This window comes from Triticum urartu, chromosome 2A (genome assembly GCF_056163025.1).
Source record: "Triticum urartu cultivar PI428250 chromosome 2A, HENAU_Tu73, whole genome shotgun sequence".
NCBI classification, from domain to species: domain Eukaryota; kingdom Viridiplantae; phylum Streptophyta; class Magnoliopsida; order Poales; family Poaceae; genus Triticum; species Triticum urartu.
In genome coordinates, this window is record NC_141874.1 from 530383747 (window position 1) to 530399887 (window position 16141).

Below are 16141 nucleotides of genomic sequence, written 5' to 3' on the forward strand. Positions count from 1 at the left end.
CCTCGTTTCCAGCGCATGTTCCTTCCAAGCCCTCTCGATGAACACGACGCATTCCGTTACCTCCCCATGAACACGACGCATTCCGTTGCCTCCCCATGAACACGACGACGATGCTGTTTCTCCGTTCTGACCCAACCATGTACACGAGCCCTGGCCGTACAGATGCGCGAGTAGGCGTTCGAGACCCCGCCCGTATGTACACGTACGTGGCTGTATTTTCTTTCTTGCACCCTGGCCGCCTCTACTACGACATGTGCGCGCCTCTACATCCACCAGTATATATGTACGTACACGTTCGCGACCAGAATGACAACTCTACGTATGCTTCGACCAGGTGGGTCCTGACTGTCAGGCACTTCCTTGCATGCGAAGATGTAGATGGTGGGTCCCAGCAGTAAGGGGGGTGAAATACAGTGGCCCGTCCGGTGGGTCCCCGCTGTCAGGTGGAGGAATAATTATTTTGCATGTAATAAGGAGGCACTTCCTTGCTGCGGCTGTGGACCCAGCTGTCAGCCTCTCCACGTACAGTCCACGTCCGATGGAAGCCGTTCCTTGACCATGTTGTCCTGGGCGGTGGATGAGGGCGAGGCCTAGGAAGGGGACGACGCGGAGTCAGGGAAGACGCGGCAGTGGATGCCCACGTGTAGAGGAGTATGAGGGTTCACTGGTTCACTGCGGTGTGAGGCTGTCGTCGCCGCAGAATAACAGGGAGTGTGGGTGAGTAGAGGGATGGCCTGGCCAGCGGTGGGAGTAGTAGGGGGCGGTGAGGCCTCCGCCGCATCGCAGTCGGCCACATACAGTCCATGTCCGATGGAAGCCGTTCCTTGACCATGTTGTCCAAGGCGGCTGGAGCAAGAAGACCAGAGGTTGAAGAAGCACTACGGCCGTTGGATGGACATTGTACGATCACTGGAGCTAGAATTATGCATATTGACTAAGTTGACAAAGCCCTCCGTCCCCGTCAACATAGTAGGCCCACAAGTCAGCCTTCCACTATACTGGGTCCCAGCTAACAGGGGGAGTATTCATTTTTTGTGTGTAATAAGGAGGCACTTCCTTGCGTGCGAAGATGTAGCTGGTGGGTCTGATCTGTCAATGGTGGTAACGTTTTTTTCACGAAATTACAGAGGCCCTTTGGGTGGGTCCCTGATGTCAAGTGGAGGAATCATTATTTTGCGCGTAATAAGGAGGCATTTCCTTGCGTGCGGCCGTGGACACAGCTGTCGGCCTGTGCACGTAAAGTCCACTTCAGATGCATGTCGGTCGTTGACCACGTTGACCAGGCCTCGCCGAGAGCACCAGGGCGGTGGATGACGGTGAGGCCTAGGAAGGGAACGACACGAAGGCAGGGAAGACTTGGCAGTTGTTTCCCACGCGGTGGGGAGTACGACTGTACGAGGGTTTACTAGTTCGTCTGCCATCGCCGGAGAATAACAACAGGTGTGGGTGAGTAGAGGGATGGCTAGGCCAGCGATGGGAGTACGGTGGGGCGGTGAGGCCTGCACGGCAGAAGAGCCGGCCGCGGGGAGGAGGGAGCAGGCAGTCCCGCCGGCGCCTGTTTGAGCGGCTGGAGCAGGAAGAGCAGAGATTGAAGAAGCATGACGGCCGTTGGATGGCCATCCAACAGTCACTGCTTGTGCGTCAAACTTTTTTTAGGAAAGCCTCAGATCTGTGGAAAACAACATACAACCCATCTGCCATTATTTCTAATAATTTACAGCCCATTTGCTAATTATTAAGATTTTTTTGGAGCCCATATTCTTTTTGTTAGCATTACAGCCCATATTGTGGCCACGGTTAAAAAATTATACGAATTTTTGCATATTTCGGTGCGGTCCGAACTATTTTTAATCCCGAAATTTCGACTCACATTCAAACTGATTTTAAAAATAAATTTATATCAATATAAATTCCAACAAATTCTCCACGCACAAAAATTAATGTAATTTCATATCTCGAAATGAAAAAAAGATATTTGAAACTGATTGCCGGTTTGATGTGTTTTAAAAATGTACAACCCATTTCTCATTACTGATGGGCCATTTTCTCGGCCAGCCGAATGAAAGCTCTCCTCGTCTTGAAAGATTTGCAGCCCAACAGGCCTGACAAAGCAACTTACTTGGTAAATCACAAAAAAACTGGGCTGTGGCCGTGGACCCAGCTGTCAGCCTCTCCACGTATAGTACTCTTCCGATGGAATGTCGTTGACCACGTTGACCATGCCACGCCGAGAGCACCAAGGCGGTGGACGACTGTGAGGCCTAGGAAGGGGACGACGCGGAGCCGGGGAAGACGCGGCAGTGGATGCCCACGCGGAGAGGAGTACGAGGGTTCACTGGTTCGGCTGCGGTGTGAGGCTGCCGTCGCCGCAGGGCCTGGCTAGCGGTGGGAGTAGTAGGGGGCGACGAGGCCTCATCGGCAGCACAGCCGGCCACTAGAGGTAGGAGCAGCCGGTCTCCCCGGCGCTGGTTTGGGCGGCTGGTGCAAGAAGAGCGGCGATTGAAGAAGCAGCAGGACCGTTCAATTCAAATCCAACGGTTACTGCTGCTAGAATCGTTTGTTGAGTAAGTTGACAAGCCCTGCGTACGCGTCAACTTAGTAGGCCCACAGGTCAGCCTCCCAACCGGTGCGCCCCAGATGTCAGTGGGAGGAATCATTTTTTTCGCATAATAAGGAGGCAGTTGATTGCGTGCGGCCAGGCTAGCGGAGGGAGTAGGGTGGGCTGGGGAAGCCTGCGCAGGATCACAGCGGTCCACAAGAGGAGGGAGCAGGCAGTCCCACCGGCGCTAATTTAGGTGGCTGGAGTAGGAAGATCAGAGATTGAAGAAGCACATTGGCCGTTAGATGGACATCCAACACTAACTGCTGCTAGAATCGCGTGTTCACCGACAAAGCCTTGCATAAACAAGTCAGCCTCAAAATCTGTGGCGTGTACAACCCATTTGCTATTATTTTTATAATTTTTATTCATTTTCTATTTCATATGGAATTTATTCCAGCCTGTTTTCCATTTTTAGAATTGCTGGCCATTTTCTGGTCAGTACCAGGGTAAAAAATTAACTAAATATGTGGCAAATTTTGAAAATTCACAATTGTTTGCTGGGGAACGAAATATTCTTAATCCAAAAATTAATAGCCATACTAAACCAAATTTAAAAACAAATTAGTACTATGACATGTTAAATCCAAAGAAATACGTATAAGATATCAGTGAAGATCAAAAACAAAAAATGAAACTTATATCCCATTTGCTATAAATTTTTTGGAATTCTCAACCCCTTTTGATATTACTTTGAACAGACATTGACCATACTCTTAAGCCAGGCTGGAATGCATCCCTCCTCGTCTTGACAGATTTGTAGCCCAGTAATTCGGAGAAAACAAATAGGCCTAGCTTGGGTATTCTTCAAAAAGAAATACTGGGCTACCTATTTTCCCAAAGAACTAGTGCATGAGCATTTAGCTTTATTTATTTATTTATTTACTTATTTATGTTTAGGGGACCATGAGCATGTACCTGCGCCGGATTCATGTGAGAGCCTCCCTTCCAGTTAATTATGGGCTTCTCTATTGGGCCTTCATCAGTGGGCTACATGTTATCAACAAGTGGAAAATGTTTTCCAAGTTTCAAAAAAATGTGTTCTATACGATAAATAGTATGCGCTACATAGGGTACGGGGCAGTAAAGGATCCAACCATGCAACGACTTCCAAAACATTGTGTTTGTCATTCTAACAACACATTTATTCAACCAACAGACAGAATAAACTACTGATTGTACATTGAAAACAGCAGCAGCAGCAACCAGGGCTGGGGGTGCAACAGAAGCAGTAAGCAGGCCAGAAGAGTGAAGACGCAGCTCTCTCTTCCAAACCGAACATCAGCCATCATTACAAAAGGGCTACCAAAAAAGAACAAGTGTATGCATCAAACTAAATAAAGATCCTGCTACACCAAGGGTACGCATCTAACTAACTGGCTCAGTTAGACGTTACTATTTTTTCAAAACGGAGGCAAAAGAATTGCCTCATCGATTAATTAAGAAGAAGAGAAATTGCCCGGTTAATCTACGGAAAACTGGGCTAAAACCGAAGACGTTACTATTTATTAAGCTGTAGTGGAGTCGTAGATGGAGAGGAGTGGGAAACTTCACTGGTTCGGGTGCGCGGCAGCACAGCCGCGGTGCCGCCCACGGGAGACAGGAGCAAGAACAGAGGTTGAAGAAGGAGCACGGCTGTTGGATTAACATCCAACGGTCCAGCTGCTAGAATCATTTGTTTATTAAGTTGTCAAAGCCGTGCGTACACGTCCGCTTAGTAGGCCCACAAGTCAGTCACCAAATCTGATGGGTCCCAGCTGTCAACGGGATGAATAATTTTTTTTGCAAAACAAGGAGGCACTTCCTTCCGTGCGAAGATACAGCCGGTGGGTCCCAGCTATCAAGTGGAGGAAACATTGTTTTTCATCTTAATAAGGAGGAACTTTCCTTGCGTGCGACCATGGACCTCGTGGGTCCCAGCCATCAGGCTCTCCACGTAAAGTCCTCTTCCGATGACTCTCGTTTGTTGACCACGCCGCACCGAACGCAGCGAGGCGGTGGACGACGGCGAGGCCCCGGACGGGAACCACTCGGAGATGTCTGCGTGGCACTGGAGTCGCAGATTGAGAGGAGGAGAAGGGTTATAACTGGTTCTGTTGCGACGTGGGGCTGTAGTCTATGGAGAATAACAGGAGGTGTCGAGGGGTGGAGGGATAGCCTGGCCGGCGGTGGGGTAGCACTTCGCAGCGACGCGTGCTAAGCAGAGCCGCTAGCCGCCGGAGGCCGGACCAGGCGGTCCCGGCGACGCTGGAGGAAGAAGACGAGAGATTGAAGGTGCATGCCGGCCATTGGATATAAATCCAATGGCTGTGGATGACACAATCATTTGTTGACCAAGTTGACAACGTCCTGCGTAGGCTTCGACCTATTGGCCCACATGTCAGCCTGCAAAAATGTGGCATATATTTAACCCATGTTTTCTAGAATGTACAGTCCATTTGCTGGGCTGGGTGAACAAATAATTTCGCGTCAATCATGCCCATTTATATTTTCTATGAAATCCCAGCCCATTTGCACTTCCTTGGAATACACGTATTAGGTGGGCTCGTTATACACTACTAGGAAAAGGGCTATAGATGAAATTGACACTAATGGCGCACCAGAGAAGTGGTGCGCCACTACTATATACTAATGGCACACCATGTGGTGATGCGCCATTAGTGTGGAAGACACTAAAGGCGCACCAGGCACAAGGTGCGCCACAAGTGACAATTTTTTTTCATTTTTCCAAACATACTAATGGCGCATCCTGGCAATGTGCGCCATTAGTAATTCTAACTAGTAATGGCGCACCAGCCATGGAGTGCGCCACTACTGTATTTTTTTATTCTTTTTTTTGCAAAACTACTAATGGTGCACCGTTTCAAAGTGCGTCATTACTAGTTTAAACTAGTAATGGCGCACTATGCCATGGTGCGCCATTAGTATATATATATATACTTTTTTTGCAAAACTACTAATGGCGCATGACCAGGAGGTGCGCCATTAGTATGTTGGGTTACTAATGGCGCATGGTTGTGTGGTGCGCCATTAGTAACCTGGGACCAGCTAGATATTTTGGACAACCACACCTACACAATCACTTTCCCCACTTCATTCCCTCCACCTCCTTCTCCAAGCTTGTCGGCTGCCTCCTCCTCCTCACCTCATTTGCACGATAGATTCATCAAAATTAAGTGGTGAAATTACCGTTTTTTTGATAGGTAAGTAAGGGGAAAGCTATCTTCATGTTGTAGATCTACTTTTTTTCTCCCTAGCTCGCTCCAACAACGTGCACATGCACTTTTTGTGGCCTAGCTAGATCTATGTATGTTTGTGGTGTTGCATATGTTTGTGGTGTTGCATATATGTTTGTGTTTGCAGGTACCGGTATTTGAAATGCGATAGTTGCCAATATTTTGCCGAATGTTGATTCATTTCCATTTCGGCGAGAATTTTGGCACTATGCATTCTTTTTGGTCCTATTTTTAGGGAAAGTCATGCCAAATTTTTTTCTTGGTTCTAAAATATCGTTCTGCTCTACCACGCAGGGGACCATGGTCCGCACGATGACCGAAGGCATCGTGAATAGGTTTTTGAGCTCCGCGAAGGCCGAGATGCTTCAAAAGAACGAGACGGAAATAAGATGTCCGTGTCGAAGATGCAAGCTGGTGAGCCTTATTGCGGACCCGGATTCCGGGCAGGTGCGGGACTACCTGCTCTTGCATGGTTTCATGGATGGCTATCGGTGGCAAGGTGATGAAGATGACTATGAAGTCGTCCATGGGGGACGGGCAAGAAATGAGGAAGGGCAGCAAGGCAACCACCGCGGCTCGGGCGGGCGAGAAGACGAAGAATCTCCAGGACATGATCACGACGGTGATGCTGTACACAGTCATCATGTAGAAGATGCCGGACATGATGATGAGGAAGATGCCGGAGCAGACGAAGGGCATGATCATGAAGATGAAGATGCCGGTGGAGCAGACGATGATGGACCATCGATGGGCTAGGTGCAGGACCCTCATATTCAAGAGCTTCTTCCCAAGCAGACGGCTAACGCAAGAGCTGCCGCCCGAGAGAAAGCCAAGCTGGATCAACTGGAGATAGACGCGGTTACTCCATTGTATGAAGGATGAAGACCCGAGGATACCCGCCTGAAAGTAACGCTCATGGCTCTGGAGATGAAGGTAAAACACAAAATGACCGACGCATGTTTCGACGAGAACATGTCATTCTGGCACGAACGTCTTCCCAAGGGGAACAAGTGCCCGACCAGTTTCGAGGAGGCGAAGAAAGTCGTGTGTCCTCTGGATTTACCGCACGTGAAATACCATGTGTGCATGAACAATTGCATCATTTATCGGGACGAGCATGTGGAGTCTACCATATGTCCGGTGTGCGGCGTCACTCGATACAAGAAGAGGAAGAAAGCTCCTCGAAAAGTGGTGTGGTACTTTCCGATCACTCCTCGTCTGCAGCGGTATTTGGTGGACCCTAAGTCAGCAAAGCTCCTGCATTGGCACGTGGATAGGGGGGATAAGAAGTGAGAAGATGACGCAAATGACCCGGAGATGAATAAAAAAGACAAGATGCTGAGTCAACCTAAGGATGGGAGCCAGTGGCAAGCGTTCAACTTTGAACAACCAGAATTTGGGAAGGATCCAAGGAACATCGTGCTGGGCACGAGCACCGATGGAGTCAATCCATTTGGCAGCCAGAGAAGCACACATAGCACCTGGCCTGTGTTTGTGTGGATGTACAACCTCCCGCCCTGGTTGTGCATGAAGAGGAAGTACATTCACATGAGTATGCTAATTGAAGGGCCGAAACAACCAGGGGACGACATCAATTTGTATCTGGGGCTGCTGAAAGAGGAGCTAGACACGCTGTGGAAAACGCCAGCCAATACGTGGGACGCTGCAGAGAAAGAATATTTCCCTATGAGAGCCGCACTGCTCACGACGGTGCACGACTATCTCGGTTATGGATATCTCACGGGGCAGGTGGTCCACAGATTTTCTGGATGCGTCAGGTGCATGGATAACACAATGTATCGCCAGCTAGATAGAGATCCCGGGTCTTCGAAAACCGTGTTCATGGGACATCGAAGGTGGCTTCGCGACGATGACCCGTGGAGGAAACACAAGGATCTGTTCGATGGTGAAACCGAACCCCGAAGACGCCCGCGTACGAGGAGCGGCGAGGAAATAGACTAGCTGTTGAAAAATTGGAAAGATTGCCCACTACTGGGAAAGAAGCAAAAGGCGCCAGAGCCGGGAAAGAAGCGAAAGGCGCCAGAGCCGCTGTTGAAGGTATGGAAAACGAGGTCTGTTTTTTGGGACTTGCCGTACTGGAAGATCCACCGTGTGCCTCACAGCCATGATGCCATGCATATCACGAAGAACGTGTGCGAGGGTCTACTTGGTACCCTGCTCAACATGCCAGAGAGGACCAAAGATGGGTCGAAAGCAAGGGCAGACTTGAAATCAATGGGCATCAGGCAGGAGCTTCACGCTAATGATGATGATGATGATGATGAGGCAAAGGCAAAAAGGCCATGAAGACGGGAAATGACTACCCTCCCGCATGCTTCACTCTAAGTCAGGAGGAGATCGAGCAGTTTTTCACCTGCCTCGTAGGAGTAAAACTTCCTTACGGTTACGCGGGGAAGATAAGCAGATACCTAGACCCAGCGAAGCAGAAGTTCAGCGGGATGAAGTCTCACGACTGTCACGTGCTGATGACGCAGATACTTCCAGTTGCAATCCGTGGGATCATGGACGCGCATGTCCGTGAAACGCTACTTGGCCTATGCAACTTTTTCGACGTCATCTCTCGGAAGTTGGTTGGCGTGAGGCAACTCAGAAGGCTACAGGAAGAGATCGTGGTGATACTATGCGATCTTGAGATGTACTTGCCGCCCGCATTCTTCGACGTTATGGTGCATCTGCTGGTCCATATCGTGGAGGATATCATCCAACTCGGGCCGACATTCCTACACAGCATGATGCCGTTCGAAAGGATGAATGGTGTCATCAAAGGATACATTCGCAACATCTCACGTCCAGAGGGAAGCATAGCCAGGGGCTTTCTAACCGAAGAGTGCATCTCCTACCATAGGAATTATCTAGGCATCGAGAACCCCGTTGGTCTGCCAGTCAACAGGCACCTCGGCAGGCTCGCTGGATGGGGTCACCGTGAGGGTCGCCGCGAAATGCATGTTGACTTCGAGGGTCGACTCGCCGACTTTGAAAGAGCAAACCTAGTCGCGCTACAACACATAGACGTGGTCGATCCTTGGGTGGTAGAGCACAAAACCTTTATTGAGAAGACGTACAATGACCGAGGCCAACAGAGGACGGACGGAGATATAATCAAAGAACACAACTCATGTTTCACACGTTGGTTCAAGCAGAAGCTTCTGTCGTACCCTTTACATGAGGTTTCTTCCGCGGAAGAACAACTCATATTCGCCTTGTCACAGGGCGCCGAGCACAACCTGATGACCTATGAGGCGTACGATATCAACGGCTACACATTCTACACTGAGGACAAGGACATCAAGAGCGATGGTTATCAGAACTCCGGGGTAACGATGGAATCCTACACCGGTAACGACAAGGACAGATACTACGGAAGGATCGAGGAGATCTGGGAGCTGAGCTACGCTGGAGAGAAGGTCCTGATGTTCCGTGTCAGATGGGCCAAGAGCGTCCTAAAAGAAGACCGGTATTTCACCACCATGGTTATACCTGAAGCCAAATCCAAGACCGCGGGCGCAAACATCACCGCGAAAAATGAGCCATGGGTACTGGCTTCCCAAGTGGACCAATGCTTCTTCATTACCAACCCATCAAAGCCCAGTCGTGTTGTCGTGAGGAGGGGCAAAAGGAAGATCATCGGAATGGATGGAGTAGCCAATGAGCAAGACTTCGACAAGTACGATGACCCGAAGATCGAACATGACGACGACGATGAAGTAGCAGCATACACCACAAGAAGAAGCAGGACCACCCTACCTAAAGGACGTCCGTTCCACAGAAGAACTCCATTTGCGAAAAAGAAGGGCAAGAAGATTGTGAACAGATAGCTAGCTAAGATCAATTGTATTTAAATCATAGTCTTCATTTCTCGATTGTATTTCATGGGCACTTTTTGATATCATGAATATTTTTACATTTCATTGGCACTTTTTGAATTCATGAGGACACTCGATCTCGATCCCCCTCCATCTCGATCTCGATTCCACCCGCACCCTCCCCCGCTAGCTCCACCGCCGCCGACGAGCATCCCCCGCACCCTCCCCCGCGCCACCGCCGCCGACGAGCACCCCCCGCACCCTCCCCCGCCCCACCGCCGCCGACGAGCACCCCCCACACCCTCCCCCGCTCCACCGCCGCCGATGAGCACCCCCAGCACCCTCCCCCGCTCCACCGCCGCCGCCGATGATATTTTCAAATAAAAAATTTGATGATATTTTTTAAAAAATTATTACTGTTTTTTATAAAAAAATTATTACTGTTTTTATAAAAAATTATTACTGTTTCATATTCATTTTCTAAAAAATAATAATAATAAATTGTAGACTACAATTGTTGTTAAACAACAATTATTACTGTTTTTATAAAAAAATATTACTGTTTCATATTCATATTCATTTATTAAAAAAATAATAATAATAGAATATACTAATGGCGCACCGTCCTGGTGGTGCGCCATTGCTATCTAAAAAAAATTCTAATGGCACACCGGCGGTGGGTCCGCCATTGCTATCTAAAAATGATTTCTAATGGCGCACCGACGGGTGGTGCGCCATTAGTAAGCTTCCCCCTATAGCTAAGTCCTCCCTCTCCCTCGCCAGATCCCCTTTCGTCCCTCTCTCCCTCGCCAGACCCACGACGCCGCTGCCCCGACCCCCGCCGGACTCCACCCCCGCCGCCACCGCGCCCCCGCGCCCCCACCCCCGCTGCCCCGACCCTCAACGTCTTCGCCTTCCTCCTCGCCATCGGCGCCGAGCAGCGACGTAGCACCGTACGGCCCCCCGACCCTCCTCCTCCCCTTCCCCTCCTCCTTCTTCCCTTGCCGTACAGCCAATTCTCTGTCTCGCTGGGCAAGGTCTCCGGTGCCTCTACGACACCGATGCCTCCATCGTCTACGGCGTCTGTGCCTTCTTCCACCTCCGGCCACCGCGGCCTCACCGTCGATCCGCGTCACCTCGTCAACCCCGGCGCCGCACGAGCTCGCCATCGTCTTCCTCTCGGTGAGCTGCACCGGTTCCTCTCCCCCCCTTTTTGTTAACTGAACATTTCCAGGTTTAGGTTCTGTTAACTGAAAAAGTTTAGATTCAGAAGTTTGTTGAGGGTCATGTGAGCTTGTGTGGTGATTGTCTTGGTCCTTTTCATTTTTGTCATGGCATTCTTGAGGTGCTGATGTGTCTGAGGGCATGAACCATGATCAGGTTGAGTTCAGATTTCATTAGATTAGATGGATTATCATGCCTTGTGTCCTGATAGTTGGATATTTGAGTAGTATTGTCAACAGTAATAACTTTTACATGTTTGCATTGCTTCCAAGAGTAACAACAGGTGCTTAGGACACCTTTAGGAGATCTACTCATCTCTAATCATGCTACTCAAGGATAGGAACCGTAGGCTTCTCTATATATTTTTTCAGTGTCCTTTATTGGTGGTTCTATGATGTAGTCCAGATGAAACCAATTGCATGCATTGAGAAACAGAGTATTAAAACAGAACTTGACATGATTTTCCACTTAGCTATCTGAATTGAGAAAAAACATAGCTTTTGCGGTCTCTGAGGCAAAACTTGCTACTCCATATACAACTAATACTACTACTAGACAAGATAGTAGTCCATATGAGATTTTCATTTCCAATGACTGATGTTTTTCCTAGCAGTAGAAAAAACATAGCAACTTCTCTGATTTTATAAAGTTGTTCTTATATGGGTGAAACTTCACTTGTTTTTAGGCTAGTGCAGGGTGTTGCTTCTTCTGTATGGGCCAACTATATCACAAATAAATTGTTCCTTCTTCTGTATTTGACAAGTAATGACTTGCAAAGATGATGATCATCTTGCTAGTTTGCTGGGTTTTGTCTCCGACCATTATGTCATGATGAATTTGCAGGTACCCCGAGAGGCCCTTGAGTTTGCCGGAATGTCAATTAACTTCCGTTCCGGAAAATTCGGGTACTCCATATGTCCTATTTTCAGCAAAGGTCATGCCGAAATTTTCCGTGAATTTTAGCATGACTTTGCTAAAAATAGGACATATGGGGTACTTGCGACTAATGCATGGGCCGGGGTATCTTAGTACTTAGTTAAGTAGGATCAACTGCCCCGCCATTCTTGCTGCATTAAACCATAGGTGGCAATAGAGCCAAGTGATTAGGCCCAAGTTAGAATTCTCCTTAGCATCGATAAACCCTAGATGATAAACCCAGCATAGGTGGCAATAGAGCCAAGTGATTAGTGCCAAGTGATTAGGCCCAACCTAGGGTGCCTCGGCATCGATAAACCCTAAATGATGAAAACTTAACTCGGCTTCTATAGGGTGCCTCGGTGTCGATGAGAACCTAAATGATGTACGCTTAGGATTTTAGGGTGCCTTGGCGTCAACAAACCCTAAATGATAAAAGCTTAGCTTTTAGGATGCCTCAGTGTCGCAAACCCTAAATGATGAGACCATGATCTTGTTCCTTGACAATAACCAACTTTTTGACCAAACTTTTTTCCTATTTAGAGCGAAACATGTCCCACAACGATGACGCCGGCGGTTCGGGCGGCAAGCAATTCTGGGAGCTGTCCCAGGAGTTGGAGGAAGAACCTCACCGCTATGAGGACGCCGCGAAAGACACCGATCCTAACTACACAACCCCTAGTGGCGTCGGGGATGACACCACTGATGATGGCGCCGCGGATGCCACCACTGATGATGGCGGCGCACGCACAGATGGCAGCCAACCGAAGAGGCAACGGAAGGACCGGCGCCCGAGCGTGCTCGGCACCGTCAGGGAGGAATTTACTGAAGTGAACTCTGACGGGAATCCGACGGCGCCCAAACACGTAGTCAAGGGGTACTCGGTTCAGCTCGGGTGCATTCTCCGGAGCACCGTCTCGATCAACACCGGGGAATTTGCGCAGCCTCCTCTTCACGAAGCTGCACGAATGATACAAGTTCCCCGCTGAGTTTGCAAACACACGCCTCTCAGGGAATAAAGTGAATGGTGCCGCCCTCACGAGGATGAGCACAGCCCTGTCTACTTGGAAAAGCACGGTGAAGGCAATGATTGAAAAAGGTGATAGTTATAAGAAGATCAAGGCGAAATATCCTTTGATGAGCAAAGATGACTACATGGAGTTCAAGCTCAAGTGCGAGAGCCCCGCAACCTCCAAATCAAGTCACTGGGGGGAAGAAATGCGGCAGTTGAACTTAGGGGTCCACCAACTCGGTCCCGGCGGTTACAGAGTGGCGGAGCCTATATGGGACAAGGAGGACGCAGAGCGTGCCGAGCAAGGCCTACCGCCCCGCTTTGAGAAATACCGTGACAAGCAGACCAGGAACTTTCTCAGAGCCCGGTACAAGGAGGACCCGGTAACAAAGGAGCTTACCACGGATCCGAAGACCAAGGCGCTTGAGCTTGTTCTGGTAAGGAATACACCCCCGCGTAATTAGCTCCATATGGTTGCATTCTAATTAATCCCCTATATTTCTAAATGGTTCACGTTCCTTCCGTAGGACAAAGAAAGTAGGTAGCGCGGGGTCGCCTCAGAGCTCCCCTTTCGACACCCCTTTGAATAGGGCATTCAACGTAATGAAAACGAGGATAAGCTCAGTAAGCCGACGTCAGCTGGTCGTGTGGCCGGCAAAGGCTTTTCCACAAAATGGTCATCATACTATACTGATGGTGGGTGAAAGGAGAAAAAGACCAGCTCGGAAAGCCAATCGCGCGAGGTTGAAGCACTCAAGGCGCAAGTGGCACGGATTCCAGAGATGGTCCAAGAGCAAGTGCAACAACAACTGGGATCGACGCTCACCGGCATTATGCCTACCTTGATTCATGGGATAACGACGTGGATTGCGGGTGGCCAACAGGGGCCGCCCCTGATTCCTAGATTCACGGCCAACAACTCGCACAATGCGCAGGCGGCGCCATTGGTGTCTCCGCCGGCGGCGGTATTCGTGTCTCCGCCGGCGGCGGTATTGGTGTCTCCGACGCCGGCATTGGAGCTTAATGCACCCGGGTTTACGTCGGCCAGCACCTCGCCAGCAAGCGGCCCCTCCGTCAGTTGCACGCCCGCCATTGGCGGTGCCTCGACATTAGCCGAGCCTGACGCCATCATCACGGTAACTAATTAAGCCTCTCGGCCGAGGACTTCATCTCCTTGCCTTTCACTGGGCATCCCTGACGCCCTACATGTTTCCGCAGGGCGCCGCCGACGTTCCGTGCACTCTCCTGCACTTCATGAACGACAAGTTGGTCGATGTCGCCAAGGGCAAAATCGTTCAACCGGGCAACCCCGTGTTCCACGGTAAACCGATGCCACCCACCGTGTATATGGTTCAACTGGTTCGGGTGCTGCCAGGCTGCGACGAGTTGTTACCTCCGATTTAACCCGCCGGGGCCGACGAAGATGATCTGATGACCCTCAGCACCTGCCTAAGCTGGCCCCTGCTTTGGCCGAAGAGCCAGATTCGTTTGGGGGCGGGGGACACCACCCAAAGACAACACCGCCAGTCGTGCCAGCGCCAAGCCATGGCAAGACCGCCGCAATGCTACCGGACATGCCGGACATCCCTATGGCACAGGATCCAAACATGCATATGGCACAGGATCTGGACGACGGCCGTACATTTAGCTACGTCGATAAGTACTTTGCCGAACATGGGTACGATGACGAATTCTACGGGCCTCTTTCTCAAGAACCCAACCAAGACGACCGCAGTCTAGCTGGTATGGCGGAGAAACCCAGTTGCAACAGGCGTCGTCTGGCGTTCAGTTCTCAGGAGACGCCTCTAGCTGCCGACTTCACCGAGCCTCAGATAGCCGAGGTGCCAAATATTATCAGCCCCAACACACTCAAGAAGGCGGTCTGTGAGCAGAACTCGGTCCCATTACAACAGAAGAAGAAGGGACGGAAAAGAAAGAGTAATAAGGGTGCGAGCCAGCCGACACCGAGTACGATCCATGCTCAGGATGGGCCCCCTTCACCTAAGGATATCTCAGGAGGGTGCATGTGGCGGGTAGGGCGATGCTACCGACAAATATGCTCAATGCTGCAACCGGTGCTATGCGGAGTCTGCATGACAGTGTTCTTTCTTTGGAGAAGCGGCGTCTCAGAGAGAATGATGTGGCATACCCGGTTTTCGTGGCCAAGGTGCCAGAGGGCAAGTGCTTTGTCGATGGCGCCATCGGGGGTACGATCGTCCTGCGGTTTGATGACAACTTTGCTATGTTTAACCTTCATCCGCTGCACTACACCTTCGTTCGGCTGTTTTTGCTGAGTATGGAGATGCAGATCATTAGAGACAAGACCCCGGACATCGTGATAGTCGACCCTTCTACATGCGTGCCAAGCTCTTGGGCAGCGCTAGGGACCGCCAAGTCCCGAGTTCACACCTCGAAGGGCGTCATTCTGGCAAACCCAGATAAGGATAACTTCCATGTGGCTTACTTTCCCGAGTAAGTCCTCCCTTAACCGCCCCGTAACATATGATTTCTTAGATTTCGATCGTTCTTTTTTTTCTAACTTTCCGTGTTCTATGCAGTGACACACATTGCACACTCATCCTCTTAAGCCCGAAATATTCCATGGCCACGTATTTCGACCCGAACCGTGACTCCAAGATGGACTAAACAAATATCAAGAAAGTTCTTGATGATGTTCTCCCCAGCTATTCCAAATCTGGAGGCACCTTCAACAGGCCAATTCATAGGTACGGCAAGCACGTGTTTGCCCACAATACTAAGTTCTGCTGCAACAAGCAGCCGCCTGGCGGTCAGAAGGATGCCTACTACGCCCTCCATCACATGCGGGCGATCGTAAGGGACCATCATCACCTTCTGCTACCAGATAATCTCAAAGATTGGGCCGCGAGCTTGTCGGCAATCCAGGATGCGGCCATCAGACAAGAATTCTTTCGCATCCAGTCAGAGTTTGCGGACATCATCCATCAAGATGTCCTTCATACCTCAGGGCAGTTCTACCTCAGATATCAACCGTCCAACAGGGAGATAGACGGAACGCTACAAATGTAGGCTGACAATGCCCGCGATTTCATGACCATCACGACAGACGGCGGCTTCATCCACGCTCCGGTCCCATGAGTCGAGTCGACAGTAGTGATGCTATGTGTAGTTCTGAAACATTGATTGGCTCATGTTGTAATTAAAATTTAATGAACGTTGATTGTCCCATGAGTCAAGTCTCCAAATACAATTCATCATATTAGTCTCCGAATTCAAAAGACCGAACAAAGATAAAACATTACAAGTCTCGAGACCGCGAGTATCGAGTTTGTCTTCACATTACAAGTAGATA

The 16141-nt window shown here is 49.8% G+C and overlaps 1 pseudogene; it reads left to right on the forward strand.

The window, feature by feature from the left end:
• Nucleotides 1–6135: 6135 nt before the first annotated feature.
• LOC147985750 (uncharacterized) overlaps nucleotides 6136–16141 on the forward strand; it is a 52944-nt pseudogene continuing 42938 nt past the window's right edge.